General features: G+C 40.1%; 1 pseudogene; it reads left to right on the top strand.

Annotated features, from left to right (window-relative positions):
* Positions 1 to 2,494: 2,494 nt before the first annotated feature.
* LOC138084754 (kallikrein-7 pseudogene) lies at positions 2,495 to 3,265 on the top strand (annotated as a pseudogene).
* Positions 3,266 to 21,300: the final 18,035 nt, after the last annotated feature.

Here is a 21,300-nt window from a genome sequence, read left to right as displayed (position 1 = left end):
GTCTAGGTTGGTCATAACTTTCCTTCCAAGAAGTAAGCGTCTTTTAATTTCATGGCTTCAGTCACCATCTGCAGTGATTTTGGAGCCTCCAAAAATAAAGTCAGCCACTGTTTCCACTGTTTTCCCATCTATTTCCCATGAAGTGATGGGACCGGATGCCATGATCTTCGTTTTCTGAATGTTGAGCTTTAAGCCAACTTTTTCACTCTCCTCTTTCACTTTCATCAAGAGGCTCTTCAGTTCTTCTTCACTTTCTGCCATAAGGGTGGTGTCATCTGTGTGTCTGAGGTTATTGTTATTTCTTCCAGCAAACTTATTTCCAGCTTGTGCTTCATCCAGCCTGGCATTTCACATGATGTACTCTGCATATAAGTTAAATAAGCAGGGTGACAAGATACAGCCTTGACGTACTCCTTTTCCTATTTGGAACCAGTCTGTTGTTCCATGTCTAGTTCTAACTGTTGCTTCCTGACCTGCATACATTTTCTCAAGAGGCAGGTCAGGTGATCTGGTATTTCCATCTCTTGAAGAATTGTCCACAGTTTATTGTGATTCACACAGTCAAAGGCTTTGGCATAGTCAATAAAGCAGAAATAGATGTTTTTCTGGAACTCTCTTGCTTTTTCCATGATCCAGTGGATGTTGGCAATTTGATCTCTGGTTCCTCTGCCTTTTCTAAAACCAGCTTGAACATCTGGAACTTCACCTTTCATGTATTGCTGAAGCCTGGTTTGGAGAATTTTGAGCATTACTTTACTAGTGTGTGAGATGAGTGCAAGTGTGTGGTAGTTTGAGCATTCTTTGGCATTGCTTTTCTATGGTATTGGAAGGAAAACTGACCTTTTCCAGCCCAACAAAATATTGGCAAACTAAATAAAATAATACAATAAAGGTATCATACTGCGTGATCAAATACAATCTGTTTCAGGGATAGAAGGATGATTCAGTGTCTGTAAATCAATCAGTGTGATACACCACATTAACAACCTGAAGAATAAAAATTATATAACCAACTCAGTAGATGCAGAAAAAGCATTTGACGTGATTCACACATGTTTATGATAAAAACTCAATGTACCTTTATACAATAAAAGCAATATGTGAGAAACCCATAGCTAACCTTTTAGTGAGAAAAACTGAAAACTTTTCCATTAATAAAGATCAAGAGTTAGACGAGTATGCCCATTCTTGCCATTTTTATTCAGCATGCTATTGAAAGTTCTAGGAATAAGGAATAAAAGCATCCAGATTGGCAAGGAAGAAGTAAAATTCACTATTTGCAGATGATGTAATTTTGTATACAGAAAACCCTAAAACTAACAAAATACTAGAAGTAATAATTTAGCAGAGTTTCAGGGTAAAAAATTGGTATAGAAAAGTCTTGATTCATTTCTTTGAACTGTCAGAAATATAGAAAATTGTCCCATTTATTGCTGCAGCAAAAAGAATAAAATACCTAGGAGTAAATTTAACTAAAGATGTGAACGATAGTACACTCAAAACTATTAAGATATTCTTTAAAGAAATGAAAGAATACCCTCAAATAGAAATATTTTCTGTGTTCATGGATTGGAAGAATTAACTGTGCAAAAATTTCCATATTACTTAACATAATATGCATATTTAAGGTAATCTCTATCAAAATCCCAATGACATTTTTTTAGAGGAATAGAACAAAAAAATCCTAATACCTGTATGGAACAACAAAGGCTATGAATAGCCAAAGCAGTCCTGAGAAAAAGGAACAGATCTGGAGGCATCACACTCTCTTATTTCAAGTTAAAGTTCAAAGTGTAGCAGTCAAAACAGCATGACATTGAAAGGAAAGCAATGACAAACCTAGAAAGCATATTAAAAAGCAGACATATTATTTTCCTACAAAGGTCCATATAATCAAAGCTATGGTTTTTCCAGTAGTCATGTATGGATGTGAGAGCTGAACAGTAAAAAAAGGCTGAGTGCCGAAGCATTGATGCCTTCGAACTGTGGTGCTGGAGAAGACTCTTGAAAGTCCCCTGGACAGCAAGGAGATCCAACCAGTCAATCCTAAAAGAAATCAATCCTCAGTTTTTGTCAGAATGACTAATGGTGAAGCTGAAGCTCCAATACTTTGGCCACATGATGTGAAGAGCCAACTCATTGGAAAAGATTCTGATGCCTGGAAAGATTGAAGGCGGGAGGAGAAGGGGATGACAGAGGATGAGATGGTTGAATGGCATCACCGACTCAATGGACATGAGTTTGAGCAAGCTCTGGGATATGGTGAAGGACAGGGAAGCCTTGTGTGCTGCAGTCCATGGGGTTGCAAAGAGTTGAACACATGTGAAAGACTGAACAAAATTGTTAGAAAAAGTAGACATTGATGCCTGGCTCCCAACCAAGTCTGGCGCCCAGATCAGATCTGACCTTCCAGACCTGAGAAGGGGCTTCATTTATGCCCCAGCGGAAGAGAGCCCTCCCTTGCTGGCAGCCCCTGAAAGACTCAGAGGTCACCATGGTGGCACCCTTGCTGATCCTATTGCTGTCCATTGCCCTGGGATCTGCCGCACAGGACACCCAGGGTGACGAGAATTTGGAGATTATTGATGGAGTCCCATGTCCAAGAGGCTCCCAGCCCTAGCAGGTGGCCCTGAGCGAGGGCAGTCAGCCCCACTGTGGAGGCGTGCTGCTCAGCAAGCAGGGGGTACTAACTACTGCCCACTGCATGATGAATGAGTACCATGTGCACATGCACTGTGATCGGCCGGTGGGAGGCCAGAATATCAAGGCCACACAGTCCTGTCCACCATCTGTGTTACTCCACACAAACCCACACTAACAGCCTCATGCTGGTGATGCTAAATGGCTGGGCCAGGCTGTCATCCAGTGTCAAGAACATCAACCTGCCTTCCCACTGTGACCCACCACCTGCCCCAGACCACATGCACTGTTTATGGCTCGGGCACCACCACTAGCCCTGATGTGACCTTTCCAGTGCAACTCATGTGCACAGATGTCAAGCTCATCTCCCCCCAAGACTTTAGGTAGGTTTGTAAGGACTTGCTGGGGTACTCCCTGCTCCATACTGGCATCCTGAACTCCAGCACCTGTGGAGTGGTGTGCCTGCAACAGTGACTCAAGGAGACCACTGATGTGCAAAGGTACCTTGCAAGGCCTAGTATCATGGGGAAGTTTCCCTTGGGGCCAACGCAATGACCCAGGTGTCTGTACCCAAGTCTGCAAGTTTGTCGATCGGATAAAAGAGATCATGAGAAGATACCGCTAATCTCTCCCTACTCCCATCTCTCCATCCCTATGCCTTGGAACAGGAAATTCACAGAAATAAGGACATCAGTGACCTACAGTTCTACTTGAACTTATCTTTCCTCAGAGACATGTCAGAGCCTCAGCAATATGTGTATAACCCAACAATATGTGTGTAAGCCAACAATACGTGTGTAAGCCAACAGTATGTGTGTAAGCCAATCAAATCAGTTAGGACCTAAAAACCAAAACAAATACAGAAACCTCAGTGCTGGTAAGGATGTAATGAGACCAGCCCTATCTGCCACTGAAACTGTAAATTCAGTTTTTATGGAAGATGATTTGGCAATTTGAATGGGAACATTTGTTCTCTACCTTTGACCTAGTATTTCTAGTTGTCTACTAAAAAAAAAATCCAAAATATGGAGCAGAGTTTGAATTTATCACAATATTGTTTTTCATAACACAATAGTGGAAACACTGAAGGTGTTTAGAAACAGTGGATTGGATAAACAGTAGGCTGGTTTGAGGCAAGGATATTCTGAAGCACTTAAGGGTAATAATTATGCAGAATTTTTAGTATTATCTGAGGATGTTTATGCTATGTGACACTAAATGAAGGAAGGAAGATACAGAAATATATATGTATGTGATTCTCACTATGTAAAATGAAAATATTCACAAAACCTGAAAGGACATTTACTAACCTGCATTAAAAAAAAAAGACTTGCAAATCAATGGAGTAGAATTAAAGGGCCCAGAAATAAGCCCACACCTATAGGGACAGTTAATTTATGACAAAAGAGCAAAGAAATACAATTGAGAAAGGATGTTCTGTTAATAAATGGCCTTGGGAAAACTGGACAACCACATGGCAAGAGAATGAAACTAGTCTACTGTCTTACATAGCAAAAGAATTAATTCAAAATCATTTAAAGACTTTTAGACCTGAACCCATAAAACTCTTAGGAAAAAACACAGTATGCCCTTTGACATTCATCTTAGCAATATTCTTTTGAGTGTTTCCTCAGGCAAAGGAAACAAAAGCAAAAATAAGCAAATAGGACTACAAACTAACAGCTTCTGCAGAGCAAAGGAAACCATTAACAAAATGAAAATACAACACACTGCATGGGAGAAAATATTTGCAAATTATATATCTAATAGGGAGTTAATATCCAAAATACACTACCCTGTAAAGCATCTGCCTGCAATGCAGGAGACCCAGGTTTGATCCCTGGGTTGGGAAGATCCACTGGCAGAGGAAATGGCCACCCCAGTTCTTCCCTGGAGAATCCCATGGACAGAGGACTCTGGTGGGTGACAGTCCATGGGGTCACAAAGAATTAGACACAACTGAGAAACTAACACACACATCCAAAATACACATGAAGAACCTACAGAACAACAACAAAACCAAATAAAAATGGTTAGAGGATCTTAACAGACATTTTCCCAATGAAGACTTGCATAGGACCAACAGGCATATGAAAAAATGATCAACACTAAAGAAATGCAACTAAACCTACAGTGAGATATCATCTCACAGTCATTAGAATGACCGTTGTTAAAAATATAGGGAATAACACATGTTGGAAAGGGTGTGGTGAAAGGGAATGTTCATACACTGCTAATGGGAGCATAAAATGGTGCGGCCACTATGGAAAACAGTATGGAGATCCCTCAAGAAATTAAAAATAGAATTATCATATGATCCAGCTCTTCCACTTCTGGGTATTTATCCAAAGACTGCTGCTGCTGCTGCTGCTAAGTTGCTTCAGTCGTGTCCGACTTTGTGCAACCCCGTAGATGGCAGCCTACCAGGCTCCTCTGCCCATGGGATTTTCCAAGCAAGAGTACTGGAGTAGGTTGGCATTTCCTTCTCCATATCCAAAGACTACAAAATATTAAAAATATATATGTGTGTGTGTGTGTATGTGTGTGTGTGTGTGTATACATACGCCTGTGTGTTCATGGCAGTAACTTACAATAGCCAAGAATCAAAGTACCCATCAATGAATGAACTGACAAGATGTAGTGTAGATGAGAACATCAAAGTCCATACCATTTGGGGAAAAAAAGAGACGGTGATTAATTAAAAGTAAGCATGTGTGCCTAGTTATTTCTTTAGTAACTGCAAAACTCAGTGTGCTCTGCTGAACATCGGTTTAATGGAATTAGAAATTCTGTTTGAAGCCTGAAGTTTCCATACAGTTGCCAATTTAGTCACTGAGGGCATGTTCACCCATGTTAAGAGAAAGTGGAATGTGGCCTGAGGTTGAATTTTGCATCCTGATGGCAGTGTCTTAAGTATAAAACCCCACTGTGAGGTCAAGATTAGAAAGATTAAGGGCACAGAGCCACTTTTCTTCGAAGAGCAAGCTCTAGACTTGTAGGTCTGCTTGATAAGAGGGCTTTGATCTTTCTCATTTTGTTAATCTGTAAATCCAATCACACTCAGAGTTGAGCACAGGAATTTCATTCCCTCTCATGAGCAAGGCATTCCTCTGAGCTGCTATATGGCCAGGCAGAAATTGTCCCTGAGAGAATTCACAGTAAGTCTCATGACTTACGGTTACAAAATGTTTTAAAAGGAAAAAGGAACGACACAATAACTATTGTAAATATTGTGTACAATTAAGATAGAGGTGTTAGAATCAGTAAATCAGACATTTTCTAACCCAGCATATTTATTGTATATATTCTACGTATTTATATGTAGAATTTGCACCAGAAAACAAGTGTTAGTAAACTTAACCCATTATGTTGGATTTGTAAAGGTTTCTAGGATTATGTGTGTGTGTGTGTTAGTAGAACATAAACACAGCATTCATAATGGGAAATAGAAACATTGTTGAGCTAACTTTCTAATCAGTCACTCAGGTAATGAAATTATTCAGTGAATGACATTGTCAACTGATTATTAAAAAATCATTACTTCAGTTCTTAAAAATCTGTTTCCCATGGATAAAAATTTAAATGTTGGAAATTTGAAAAATTAATGTGTCAAAGGATGCCCATAGGACAATTTTTAAACAAATCTTTTATTATGTGTTTGGATTTTTGTGGTCTTAGGTGTGGCATGCAGGGTCTCTGTTGTGGAGCACAGGCTCTTTGCTGTGGCGTACAGACGTCTCTTTAGTTGTGGCACCTGGCTCTGCAGTGGGCAGGCTCAGCAGCAGTGGTAGCGGGCTTAGTTGCCCCACCGCATATGGGACTTTAGTTAGCTGACCAGGGATCAAACCCTTCACCTGCACTGGAAGGCGGATTCCCAACCACTGGACCACCAGAGAAATACCTGACAACTTTTGAATAGTCATGTATTAGGGAAAAAAGGTTATGAAAACTGAAAACCAGAGTGGAAATTATTGAAAATATTGTCTATGTAAACATTTTAAACAACTGGGGGTAAGAAACCGTACAAAATGTACAAAAGTAAAGTAAGCCTCTGTATGTAAAAGTTAATATTTGTAACGTGTCAAAGAACTAATCTCTTGATTCTGCTTGAAAATCTTGCAAATCAATAAGAAAGGGACCAACTTAAAAGAAGTAGGAAAGGGGACAATGATTAAGAATAGGCATTTTAGACTGAAAGAAATATAAGTAACTCATAAATCAAATGTTCTATTTTAATCATACTAAAAGAAAGGTAAAGGAAAAAAATGAGTCTGTATTTCACATATCAAATGAGATAGATATGAAAGTTTGATAATACATAACTTTGGGAAGAGTGTGGAGAAATAAGCATTGTTTGTGGAGGTGTAAATTGAGAAACTCTTTGGAAAAAGCCAACTGTATTGACCAAAAGGTAAAACTGTATGTAACTGTTTAATCTAGCAATCTTAGTTTTAGAAATTTACCTAGTCATATTCACACATACACAGAGATACATGTACAAAAATAATTAGTGCAGTTTTATTTTAAAAGGCAAAAATCTGAAAATAACCTTGATCCTATCAATAGGGAGTGTTTACATAAATAGCTATACAACAAATGTGATGCAGCTATTAAAGAGTGGTTTTTGCTGGGAAATCTCATGGGCAGAGGAGCCTGGAGGGCTGCTGTCCATTGTTGCAAAGAGTTGGGACATGACTTAGTGACTAAACAACAAGAGAATTAAAGAAGGAGATATGTTGATGTGTGTCAGAATAGAAATGACACACAAAATGAACAGAACGTATCTTTGAATGAATAATAGCAAAGTAGAGAAGCATATATAAAAAAACTCCCATGTGTATAAATATGAAGAAACTATAGGCACTCATATCTATATAGCCATGGCAAAATTTTGGAAAAATATATGTGAAACAGCTAATGATAACCTTCTCAGAAGTAATATTCGAGCTCTGCGGTGGCAGGAATATCAGTTCAGTTCAGTCGCTCAGTCGTGTCTGACTCTTTGCAACCCCATGAATCGCAGCACGCCAGGCCTCCCTGTCTGTCACCATCTCCCAGAGTTCACTCAAACTCACGTCCATCGAGTCGGTGATGCCATCCAGCCATCTCATCCTCTGTCGTCCCCTTCTCCTCCTGCCCCCAATCCCTCCCAGCATCAGAGTCTTCTCCAATAAGTCAACTCTTCGCATGAGGTGATCAAAGTACTGGAGTTTCAGCTTTAGCATCATTCCTTTCAAAGAACACCCAGGGCTGACCTCCTCTAGAATGGACTGGTTGCATCTCCTTGCAGTCCAAGGGACTCTCAAGAGTCTTCTCCAACACCACAGTTCAAAAGCATCAATTCTTCGGTGCTCAGCCTTCTTCACAGTCCAACGCTCACGTCCATGCATGACTACTGGAAAAACCATGACTAGATGGACCTTTGTTGGCAAAGTAATGTCTCGCTTTTGAATATGCTATCCGCTGCTAAGTCACTTCAGTCGTGTCTGACTCTGTGCGACCCCATAGACGGCAGCCCACCAGGATTCTCCATCCCTGGGATTCTCCAGGCAAGAATACTGGAGTGGATTGCCATTTCCTTCTCCAATGCATGAAAGTGAAAAGTGAAAGTGAAGTCTCTCAATTGTATCCGACTCTTAGCGACCCCATAGACTGCAGCCCACCAGGCTCCTCCGTCCATTGGATTTTCCAGGCAAGAGTACTGGGGTGGGGTGCCATTGCCTTCCCTGGAATATGCTGTCTAGGTTTGTCATAACTTTTCTTCCAAGGAGTAACCGTCTTTTAATTTCATGGCTGCAGTCTCCATCTGCAGTGATTTTGGAGCCCCCTCAAAAAAGTCTGACACTGTTTCCAATGTTTCCCCATCTATCTGCCATGAAGTGATGGGACCAGATGCCATGATCTTAGTTTTCTGAATGTTAAGCTTTAAGCCAACTTTTTCACTCTCCTCTTTCACTTTCATCAAGAGGCTTTTGATTTCCTCTTCACTTTCTGCCATAAGGGTGGTGTCATCTGCATATCTGAGGATATTGATACTTCTCCCGCCAATCTTTATTCCAGTTTGTGCTTCTTCCAGCCCAGCATTTCTCATGATATACTCTGCATATAAGTTAAATAAGCAGGGTGACAATATACAGCCTTGACATACTCCTTTTCCTATTTGGAACCAGTCTGTTGTTCCATGTCCAGTTCTAACTGTTGCTTCCTGACCTGCATATAGGTTTCTCAAGAGGCAGGTCAGGTGGTCTGGTATTCTCATCTCTTGAAGAATTTTCCACAGTTTATTGTGATTCACACAGTCATCAGGAAGATAAATTATTTTGAATTAATTGGCCCCAGCTACATGGCATGCAGTATTGTAGTTTCTTGATCAGGGATCCAACATGTTCCCCCTGCAGTGGAAGCGCAGATTCTTAACCACTGGGCCACCAGGAAACTCCTTGGATCTGTGTAACTTTTTGTACTATATAGATTCTTTTTACTGTGTATATCTAATTTTTACAATAAAATATTTTAAAAATATCACTGCACTGTTCTCTAGATCGGCATCTCCATCCCTTCCCTGTAGATAGGTTCATCAGTACCATTTTTCTAGATTCCATGTATATGCATTAAATATTTGTTTTCTCTTTCTAACTTAACTCACTCTGTACAACAGGATCTAGGTTCATCCACCTCTTTAGAACTGACTCAAATTCATTCTTTTTATGGCTGAGAAATATTCCATTGTATATACACAGTAGGGGAAGGAAAGAATGGGATAAATGGAGAAAGTAGCATCGACATATATGCACTACCATGTGTAAAATAGTCAGCTGGTGAGAAGTTGCTGTATAACACAGGGAGCTGAGCCTTACACTCTGTGATGACCTGGAGAGGTGGGATGAAGGGAGAGGAGGGAGGCTCCAGAGGGAGGAGATACATGTATAGTTATGGCTGATATGCATTGTTGTACAGCAGAAACAAGCACAACATTGTAAAGCAATTTTCCTCCAGTTAAAAAATTTAAAAAAAATCATTGCACTGAAGTTTTTAATGTATGACTTCAGAATAATAATATCTACTGAATGGGTGCCTATCATGTATCAAACACTGTGCTATGTTTTATCAATATTATTTCTTTTAAAAAATTTTATTTTATTGAAATATAGTTGATTTACAACGTTGTGTTCATTTTTGCTGTTCAGTTCAGTTCAGTCCCTCAGTCGTGTCTGACTCTTTGCGACCCCATGAATTGCAGCACGCCAGGCCTCCCTGACCATCACCAACTACTGGAGTTCACTCAGACTCACGTCCATCGAGTCAGTGATGCCATCCAGCCATCTCATCCTCTGTCGTCCCCTTCTCCTCCTGCCCCCAATCCCTCCCAGCATCAGAGCCTTTTCCAATGAGTCAACTCTTCGCATGAGGTAGCCAAAGTACTGGAGCTTCAGCTTTAGCGTCATTCCTTCCAAAGAAATCCCAGGGTTGATCTCCTTCAGAATGGACTGGTTGGATCTCCTTGCAGTCCAAGGGACTCTCAAGAGTCTTCTCCAACACCACAGTTCAAAGGCATCAATTCTTCGGTGCTCAGCCTTCTTCACAGTCCAACTCTCACATCCATACATGACCACAGGAAGAACCATAGCCTTGACTAGATGGACCTTAGTCGGCAAAGTAATGTCTCTGCTTTTGAATATACTATCTATGTTGGTCATAACCTTTCTTCCAAGGAGTAAGCATCTTTTAATTTCATGGCTGCAGTCACCATCTGCAGTGATTTTGAAGCCCCCCAAAATAAAGTCTAACACTGTTTCTACTGTTTCCCCATCTATTTCCCATGAAGTGATGGGACCAGATGCCATGATCTTCGTTTTCTGAATGTTGAGCTTTAAGCCAACTTTTTCACTCTCCTCTTTCACTTTCATCAAGAGGCTTTTTAGCTCCTCTTCACTTTCTGCCATAAGGGTGGTGTCATCTGCATATCTGAGGTTATTGATATTCCTCCTGGCAGTCGTACAGCAAAGTAATTCAGATATATATATATTTATATATACACACATTCTTTTTCATATTCTTTTCCATTATGGTTTATCACAGGATATTGAGTATAGTTCCGTGCTCTACAGTAGGATCTTATTGTTAATCTATTCTATATATAATAGTTTAAATCTTTCAATCCCAAACTTTCAACCCATCCCTCCCCAACCCATGGCACCCGCAAGACTTTTCTGTATGTAAACATTATTTCTAAACCTCACAGCAACTATGAGGTAGAAATTATTTCTCTCTTCAATTTGAAGGTGAGTAATGAAAGCCTGGGTATGTTAAAAGACTTGCAGAAATTCACACAACTGTTAAGTGTTACATTTACTCCATCCAAAAGTCTCCTTAACCAAATGAGTTAGAAGTTTGGGTTCTTAAGAAGCAATGCCAGGATCTAGCACATTTGTGAAAATGGGAACAATTTGTTCTCTTTTTGAAGCTTTATTGTTCATTAGATTCATAAAATGTTCACGGCAGAGAGAGGACCCCTAATCCTGGCATGACTCAGTAACTGGTGATGGTCTAGCCCAACTGTCATGAACAACTATAAAACTAGGTAAAGATGTGAAGAAACACTTTCAGACACTGTACAACCCACATAACAGAACCGTGATCCCTAAATAAGGGAAACAGGTAAAGTGAGCTCCATGGTTATTGCAGCATTCTGCTCAGAGGCACATTGTGGTTGTAGCATTTGGGACTGGAGACCAAGAAGAGCACAGGTGTCTGGCTGAGCAAAGGAGACAGAGTTCAGAGTGTGGAGACACTGTGGGGCCTGGAATTACAGACAGAGCAATAGGAGACAACTGTGCAGGAAAAGGACTGTAGACTCCCACTTAGTGTTTAGCCCATACTGCAGTGTGCTTGCACCGGGTGAGACTCTGAAAGGCAAAGCCAGTTACCACGGAGCTGAGAAGGTAGTGGAGATTCCAGAGTTTACATGTGATGTGACGACATTTGAGTTTCACCTGCCACAGACTTTGTTGACGGCCTCAGATAACTGACACTTTAGAAAGGCCACATCTGAGGATTTAGCCCAGCTCTAACAAAATTCATAAAAAATCTCAAGATGATCAAGCTGATATACAAGTAAACCAATAGTCTGCATGTTAAAATTTCTCTCTTTAACTGGGACCAAAAATATAGCATCTTCAATATCTAGGATTAAGTAAAACATTATTAGACATGCAAAGAGACAGCAAAATGAGAAAAACCAGTCAAGTATTCAGGACATGCAAAAGTGACAAAGATGGTAGAATTAACTTACCAGGACATGAAGCAACTATTATAAATACAGTCAAAATACACACACAAAACTCCCACTGTATGAATAAGTTAATATTTGTAACATATATCAAAGAACTAATGTCTTGATTCTACTTTAAAATGTTACAGATCAAGAAGAAAAAGACCAATTTAAAAAAAAAATAGGAAAGGGGACAATGATTAAGAATAGGCATTCTAAGCAGAAATAAGAACTTAAAGGAATAAATGAGAATAAGGAGAGAACAGATAAAAGTATTGTAGTGGAAAAAAATGGAAACTATAAAAAAAAATGAGCATTTTGGTTTTGAAAAAAAATCTGAAAAATGTTTTATCAGATAGACTTGTAAGTAAATTATAAACTGTAGAAAAAAATGTATCAGTGACCTTGAAGACAGGGGAATAGAAATTATTAAATCTTAAATAAGGAGAAATGAATCTCAGTGAACTCTGGGACAGTAACAAGTAGTAAGACGTGTAATTGGAGTCCTGGAAGAAGCCAAGAAAGAGCTAAGGGGTAGAGGGAGGCAATGTGGGAAAAATAGAGAAGGAAACGATGATTAAAATTTTTCAGATTTCATGTAAAATACAAGCTCATAGATCCAAGATTCAAAAGCCCCAGGCAAGATAAGCAAAATGACATCAATGCCCATTTTAATCAAAATATTGCAAACTAAGGATAAAGTCTTAAAAGTAACGAGAAAGCAGAGATACTACAGATGACAACAGAAATTCATAGAAGAAAGCAATAGAGAAAATTAACAAAGCCAAAGTTCGTTCTTTGAAAATAAATGTTAATGATGATAAACCCTTAGAAAGATAAATCAAGAAAAAAAAAACACGAAATGTATCACCAAGATGAGGAATAAACAAAAGGATATCACTGTAGGTATATGCTACAGGCACCAAAAAGAATATAACAAAATTCATGAACAACTTAATACCAATAAATTTGATAACTTAGTTTTTTGTACTTTCCTGTGTTGATGCCTTTGTTAAGCCTTCTCCTCCCTTTGCATGAAATTTCTCACATGACTTGAGGTGAAAAGGAAAAATCTGCAAAACATAATACCATATTGAATGCAGGGAGTGGTTCTAGATGCTACATAAGCCACGCCACATTCTCTAATATTAAGATAGTTTTGGTTGGCCCATGAGCTGAAGGACTTTCTTGCCTGATTATGATTTAGTGTCCTAAAATCTTTTCTGAAACAGGATGACACTTTTAAGATTTCTAGCATTAAGTACAGTTTAGGTTATTACTTTATTCTGGGATAATTAACTGTTCAGTTTGAATGTGTGGAATTTACTCCTCTCTCAGAATCCCTGACCTTCTGTGGCTTATTAACATTATTGCAGGTCAGTATATCTGCTGTTCTTTTGGGGCAGAGGCGAAACAATGACTTAGCAGCTTTGGGAAATATGCTTCCATGTGCTTTCATGCTGACGTTTATAGAACTGTTGCTGATAAAAGTTGAATGAGGCTAATGGAAGGATAAAATTCATTAGGGAGAAGAATTTACACTTTCCTGATGGGATGTTGTGTTCCACATTCCTCAAAACAACTCTGAAAATTGAAATGGGAACCCCATGAAACGCTGTAGAATCCAGGAACAACAAAATAGGCTGGACTTTTGGTTAATTCAGCGAGCATGTACTGAGACCGTGTTAGGTGCAAGAATCAGAAAAACACAGATACATATGGTAACCTTGCCCTGGAATCAGTGTGCAGTGATTTTTATTAATAGCTCTTAGTGCACATGAATCACTTGGGAAGCTTTTAATAAATATTTATGGAAGGAACACACCCCAGGCAATTAAACCCTCATCTCTGGAAGTAAGGCTCAAGCATCTGCAGTTTTGAAAGGCCCTGCATTACTTCTCATGTGCAGACATGGTTTACTGAGGGTGAAGGCACCAGAGGAGACAAAACTGGAAGCTATGATTTAGTTGGTGTTGGATGTAGAGAAAAATGTCTGCATGAATTCTGAGGATTCAAAGGAGGTGGTTAGAAATGAAATGAGGTTTCTAGTAAGTGTAACAGGAAGGATTTGGTGGGAATTAATAAAGGAAGGAAGTAAGAGAAAAATATGCACAAGAGAAGGGTGAAAAGGGGGAAACACTAGCAGCTCTTCACTGCCCCCTCTTTTCTTCTTTTTCTTCCCCCTCCTCCTCTTTTTTTTCTCTGTAACAGCAGGTCAGAGAACATGGGAGAGATTAAAATTGGGTAAACATTAGGAATAGTGATGTGTCTGACAAAAGGTGAGAGAGTGTGGAGAAGAGGCTTTTACAGTGCTGATGGGAATGTAAATTGATAGAGCAACTATGGAGAACAGTGTGGAAATCCCTTAAAAACTAAGCATAGAACTACCATATGACCCAACATGCCTACTCTTGGGCATAACCCTGAGAAAACCATAACTCACAAAGACATGTACCTCAGTGTTCATTGCAGGACTATTTACAACAGCCAGGACGTGGAAGCAACCTAAATGTCCATCGACAGATGAGTGGATAAAGAAGATGTGGTTCATGTATCCAGGGAAATATTCCTCAGCCAAAAAAGAGGAATGAAATCGGATCATTTGTAGCGATGTGGATGAACCTAGAGTCTGTCATACAGAGCAAAGTAAGTCAGAGAGAGAAAAATGTATGTCAGTGCATACATATGGAATCTAGAAGAAAGGTACTGATGTACCTATTTGCAGGCAGCAGTAGAGAGGCAGATGTAGAGAATGGACTGTGGGTGTGGGGGACGGAGAGAGTGAGACGAGGTGAGAGAGGAGCACTGCAGATGCACGCCACCTCATGTGAAGTAGACAGCTAGTGGGAAGCTGCTACATAGCCCAGGAGCTCAACCCAGTGCCTTGTGACAACCTAGAGGGGTGGAGTGGGGGGTGGAAGGGAGACTCAGTAGGGAGCAGGTATATGTATACTTACGGCTGAGTCATGCTGTTGTACAGCAGAAACTTAACACAACATTGTAAAGCAATTATACTCCAATATAAAGGTAACCTTTGGAGCGAGTTTCTAAGGTGGTGAAGATGAATGTTCAAGAAAGGACCGATACCACCTTTAGGCACTTACTTAAATGTTGTTTGTTGCTGTTTTGTGAGCAAGCTTATGGATTTTATGAATTATGACCTGACCAAGATAATAAACATTCTTCCTGTCTCTTCCCTTTGCAGACGTGGGGGATCCTAGAAAGGCAGCGGGATTTTAGTTCCTCTGTGTCAGTCTCCACTGGACTAACACTGGGATGTTAGTGGAGAATGAAAGTAGGCTTTGGGACCTTGGCAAGTGCTGTTTTCTTACAGTTTTAGTTTAGAAAGTTTTAGTTCACTCGCACCTTACTTACGTGGAAGACTTCCCAGGTGGCACGGTGCTAAACAATCCAGCTGCTGACGCAGGGAACACAAGAGACGTGGGTTTGATCCCTGGATAAGGAAGATGCCCTGGAGAAGGAAGTGGCAACCCACTCCAGTATTCTTGCCTGGAAAATTCCATGGACAGAGGAAGCTGGTGGGCTTCAGTCCATGGGGTCTCAAAGAGTTGGCACAAGCAAGTGCAGAACAGCTGCACCTTATTCCAGCTTAGTTTGTCTTTCATAACTCATCTCAATGTTCCTGTCTTCAGGCACACCATCCCTGGATGACTCAAATCTATTTCTGCCTTTTAGGACACTGGGATAGAGAAGAATAATTGTGTTCCTTCCCTGATGCTACTTGTCCTGAAATTTTCCTTTCAGCCCATGGAAATCATAAATCATAAATCCTACCTCAATGAAGAGGTAGGAGTTTTTCTTGATGTGACAGTAGCAAAAAAAAAAAAAAAAAAAAGGCAAAAAACCCACGTGCATAGTACAACATAGTTCATGTAGAATTTTATAGCATGTGTCCTCTTTGATGATTTCCAAATCCTTCAAAAGCCATTATTAAGAAATGGAAACAGACTTAAAAAGTTAAGTTTTTGCCAAAGTCATTTGGCCAGCACGTTTCTTTCCAGACTTGTACCAGACAGTGCCTTTCTTCCACGCCTTTCATATGCATTTGAAAGGCATTCCTTTCCAGTTCATCAGAAATGTGCCAGAAGCTCCTAGCATCTGAGAGTCAGAGGAAATCTTAGGCCACTCCTCTATTTATGCACCCAGTGCATAATCCCCTCCACAGGGTTCTTTAAAAGTAGACAGTTAGCTTCATTGAAATATCCACAGCAGTGGGCACCTTATTCTTTCCTCAAGCGGCCCATTTCAGTGTTAAAGTGCCCTACTTGTCATCTGCCTCCACACCAATATCTAGTATCAGCAAATTTACACAGATAACTTAATTCCTGCCCAAGTGTTAGCAACAGCGGCACCATTTCTGAGAATATTTGCGTTAGAAATAAAAGCCTTCAGACAGAATACCTTAGTAGGAAGCAGTAAAACTAGAAGTACAGTGTGTGTGTGTGTTAATTACTCAGTTGTGTCCGACTTTTTGCAACCTCATGGACTTCTGCTGGGACTTTTGTGACACCCTGCTGGGCTTCTTTGTCCACGGGATTCTCCAGACAAGAATACTGGAGAGAGTAGCCATTCCCTTCTCCAGGGAATCTTTCCGACCCAGGGATTGAAGGCAGGTCTTCGACACTGCAGGCAGATTCTTTACCATCAGAGCCACCAGGGAAGTCTCAAAGTGTAATAGCAGGCATCAGTAGGGGTTGTATCTGGGTCCTGCCGTACTGGGGAGCCTCGTCATCCTCACTCCATGAGGAACTTCTGGTTTGTCTTGTGACCACATCCTTGGTACCTTCTGCCATTCTGTCTTGTGGCAAATAGTAACAGAAATTATTTCCATAATTATTCAAGTAAGGAGCTCTTAGAAAAACCCAGAGGCATAGTTGGGAACTGGTGAAAAACTTGCATTCCCCACCCTACGAAAGTAAGAATAAAGAACCCCAAGACTATAACAATATGCCTTGCTAGAACTTTAGAAACAATGAGCATTGAAACGTGTGACATTTTATTCATTGATGTAGTTCTTAAGTATTTATTCAGCACCCAGTGTGTGCCAGTTGTTAAGCATAGAGCTGAAGATACAGTCCTGAGCAAGACCAGACAGGCCTCTGCTGTTGTAGGGTCCACAGTCTAGAAAGGAGGCCCTTATTCATTTTCAAAATTGAAAGTAAATGTGAAGTTGCACCTGAGGTTTGCACTCAAAAAGTGATTTTGTATCTTGAGATTCAGGGAAAGTGACTCTATGGAGTTGACTGGTCTGAGATATGAAGGTGACTATCAACATTATTAGGAGAAAAGAGTAGAAGGCAAGGGGTGAGGAAGAAAAGTGTTTCTCCCTAAAGGTAACAGCATGTGCAAAGGCCCTGTGGTTGGTGGGAAGATGGTATATTGGGGAAGTGAAAGTAGTGCATTTGAAGAACAGGCACTGAGTGAGTTCATAGTACCTGGTAAGGCCTTTCCCTGGAGAAGGTCAGATGTTCATTTCAACTAGTCACAATTTTTACTATCTCTACAAAGTTGTTGGGGCTTCCCTGATGGCTCAGATGGTAAAGAATCTGCCTGCATTGCGAAAGACCCAGGTTTGATCCATAGTCTGGGAAGATCCCCTGGAGAAGGGCATGGCAACACACTCCAGTATTCTTGCCTGGAGAATTTCTTAGACAGAGAAACCTGGTGGGCTACAGTCCATAGGGTCTCAAAGAGTGTGATACAACTGACTGACTAACATTTTCACTGAGTTGGTAGCTTTTAGAGGTTATTCATCTATCCAGTTGAACAGTTGGAATGGTTTTTTATTTTTCCCCTCTCGTGAATATAACCTAGATTCACAGACAAAAAAAGTAAAAAATCATTCAATCCTGAGGTGGCAAATAGATATCATTTCCAGTGCCAGTCCTTCCATTCTCTTGGCAGAAGCTTGTAGTCATGTCATGACCGGGATTCTGAGTCCTGTCTGTCTCAGGTTCCATCTTCTTTTTATCTTTTGGTCAGACCCTAACTGAATTCTAGTGTCCTGATCACTCTGCTTTTCTGCCTTTGTCTTGGAAAGAAAGAAAGGCTATAAGGCTATATTTTCCACTGGTGCTGAGACTTACTTGGAGACATCTTTCCCTCTGGGTTTTAAAAATAGAAGTGGACACCATTCGTAGCATCCACTTTGGAAGGGTAGTTTGCCTTTGAATGAATTCTGGAGCTATATCCTCATTCTCAGCTCTTAAAAGAAATTCCAAATGGACTGGTACTTTACAATTCTCTAAAATTTAGGCAAATGTATGCATTTGTTCTGAAAATTTGGGGAATAAATCCTTCCATTGATAACATTTTTGCTGTTTTTCAGTTTCTTTAAAAGAGATCAATGATACCAAAACTACAGAGGAAATTACAAAAATATATATCCAAACACTAATCAGTATTAACTTCAAGAACTTCAGGTTTTTAAGATTTGGGAAATTTGGCAGCAGAACTTTGTTTCAGATATTGCATGCTACCCAAGAAGATGAAATATTTAGAAACTGGAGATTGCTGGAGGCAGAAAATATCAGTGTTTGCAAAAACCTGCAATGATAAAATATTTACAGCCTTTCCAAGTGGAATTTTAATAAAAGTGTCAGCAAGTAGAGCTTCAGGGTCAAATCTGTAGGCATATTGGCTGCCCCGTGATTTTAGACATGTGGGAGAGGTTACCAAGAAGAATGCAGATTTTAATTTACGGTTCTCATTAGTTTGGGGGCAAGTTTGAAGAATTGTTTTAAATGCATATTTATGTATGTTTGTTCTACATACTTTAAAAGTATAAAATTTCCCAACTGGTAGTAAAAATACTCTCTTCTAAGTTATAGAGTGTCTCAGATGTGTGGACTTAAAAAGCAAAAACAGTATCAGTAATACAGGCTTCAAGTAAAAGATGTCTATGGAGTCTTTTTGCAAGCAAGTAAACTATTAATGAATCATTCTTGTGCCCAAAGCAATTGGAATAGGATGAAATCAGCTGAATCCAGAGCAGAGGAACAGGCAAGCTCTTCTGAGAGTCTAATATGTACCAGGCTGTTTGCTGCATACTTTATACATACTAGGCTCTTTAATATTCATAAAGACATTTAACACAGATAGCACCAGTCCTGGATTGCAAAGGAGGGAATTGAGGGTCTATAGGATAAGTCACTTACACTACGTGCACGTCTGGGATCTGAACCCATGTCTGTCTGACTTAGAGATGCCTCCTCTCTTTCCCACTCCCTGGAGATACCTGTTGAGAAGACAAATAATTCTACTTTTTCTGTCCCCTAGTTCAACACCCACAGGAGACTTGCTTTGGATAGTTTTTAGTAGCTACATTTTGAGATTAATGGAAAGTTGGAGACTGAATCGTCTTTGTCATAACCCTCAGTAGAGAGCAGTATGTGTGATGTAATGTATCTACATGCAATTTGAAATGGTTTTCTTCTTCCTACATGCGTTGACCCAGATGCCAGCAAACACTGCCTCTCCTGATTTCTAACCAGATTTTTGCCTTCTCATAATGTACCACTTTTGGTATAGACATCTTGTGATCTAGAGTTTCAGAGACTCTTTCAAAAGTTGTTTGGAGAAGGATTTAATGACCCTTAACATGATCATCTTCTAAATGTCAGTGGAAATGGAATATCAGGGAGCATGTGACTCAGCAGTAGTCATGCAGCTGCCTGACTTTAAAATCACATAAAGGGAAAGGGGGCCAAATAACGTGTACCAAGGTGTCTCAGACGGTAAAGACTCTGCCTGCAATGCAGGAGACCTGGGTTTCATCCCTGTGTTGAGATGATCCCCTGGAGAAGGGAACAGCAACACACTCCACTATTCTTGCCTGGAGAATTCCATGGACAGAGGAGCCTGGCAGGCTACAGTTCATGGGGCTGCAAAGAGACAGACAAGACTGAGTGACTAACACTTTCACTTTCAAGGCACAAATGCCTACAAGGGAATAGTGTGTACAAGAAATATTCCTTTCAAAGACTTGGTTTGTACCCTCCTTTACAGCACTCATCACAGTCCGCTTTACATTTGGAATAGTAAGTATGAGTCTCTCTTCTCAACCAGGCTGTCCATACACTCTGTTTCATTTCTGTGTGGCCCAGTGGCCCGCACAAATTCAGCCTTCAAACTGTGTGTGCGCTGTGGATTGGAAGTGGACACACACCAAAGCAGGGTCAGGCACACTCGCCTGCTGTGAAGCTGGGTGGGGCAGCAGCAGCAGTGTGAACACTGGAGTCTGTGAACACTGTGTGCCTCAGTCACTCATCCATGAAGTGGGGCCAGTAGTCCTTTGTTTTCTGAGTGGTTGGGAGAAATAAATTTAAAAAAACTTTTTAAGTTTCTCATCACATACTTGCAGTGAAACAAGTTTCCTGAGTCCCTGACACCCCCTCTTCTCTTGCTCCTCAAAGCAAAGGCTTGAGGAGTCAAAGTGCCTCCCCCTAACCCTGGGCACCTCATGGAAGGAGCCTATATTCCCTACAACCTTACAACCCCTGCCCCTTTCCAAATCTGTATACCGTATCTGACACCAAGGAAAGAGTTATGTTTAAGTATTATCCCCACCCCACCCATCATCTGTCCTGTATTTGACTCTCATCTGATCCATCACGGATATATCATGCCTTCAGTTTAGCAACCACACTCATGAGTCAAACAAGCTGCTTTCTTTCTTCAGGTTCCTCACTAAAGCAGTTCACCGCCAGTTCACACCCAAGAGTGCTTTTTATTCTTCTCTTTAAACAAACTCAGTCTGTTTTCCAAGACTGAGTAACCATTTCTGTTGAACTCCATCAATCCTACAAAACGAGGCCAAGAAGGTGCTGGAAAAACACATTTCTTTTACAGAAATAGAGATGACTTGATACGTTGGTGATTAAGGTGGCTACTATAGATGGCTCATTTGTAATCAGGGCTACTTAACCCCTTCTTTTTCCAAAGAAAGGAAATTCAATATGTTTATAGTCCTAGCTACTTCATAATATTAAACATTTTATATTTGTTTTCTTTTAACCTCATAGAAATGTTTTGGTGAGTAAATGAATACATATCTGTATATATGTAGTTTGTATATTATGTGTGTATATATATATTAATACATATGAAAAAGTATATTTCATATATATCATCCAGCATACTTTCCACACAACAGCAGACATACTGGATGTTATTTTAATACTGTTGTTCCAAATTTTAATATGAAATGAGTATCATCACTACCAGGCAAACAATAAAGTGCCAAGGGTATTTTTTTAACCAGTACAGCAGAATTTATGTGTTCAAGTCATTGAGGTACATCTGTATCTCACAGTGATCTCTTTAAGAAGCAGCACATTTAAATCAGTAGTTTCACCCCTGGTGCATAA

This window comes from Capricornis sumatraensis, chromosome 8, assembly GCF_032405125.1.
Source record: "Capricornis sumatraensis isolate serow.1 chromosome 8, serow.2, whole genome shotgun sequence".
Classification (NCBI taxonomy): Eukaryota; Metazoa; Chordata; class Mammalia; order Artiodactyla; family Bovidae; genus Capricornis; species Capricornis sumatraensis.
This window is presented reverse-complemented; position numbering and strand designations above follow the sequence as displayed.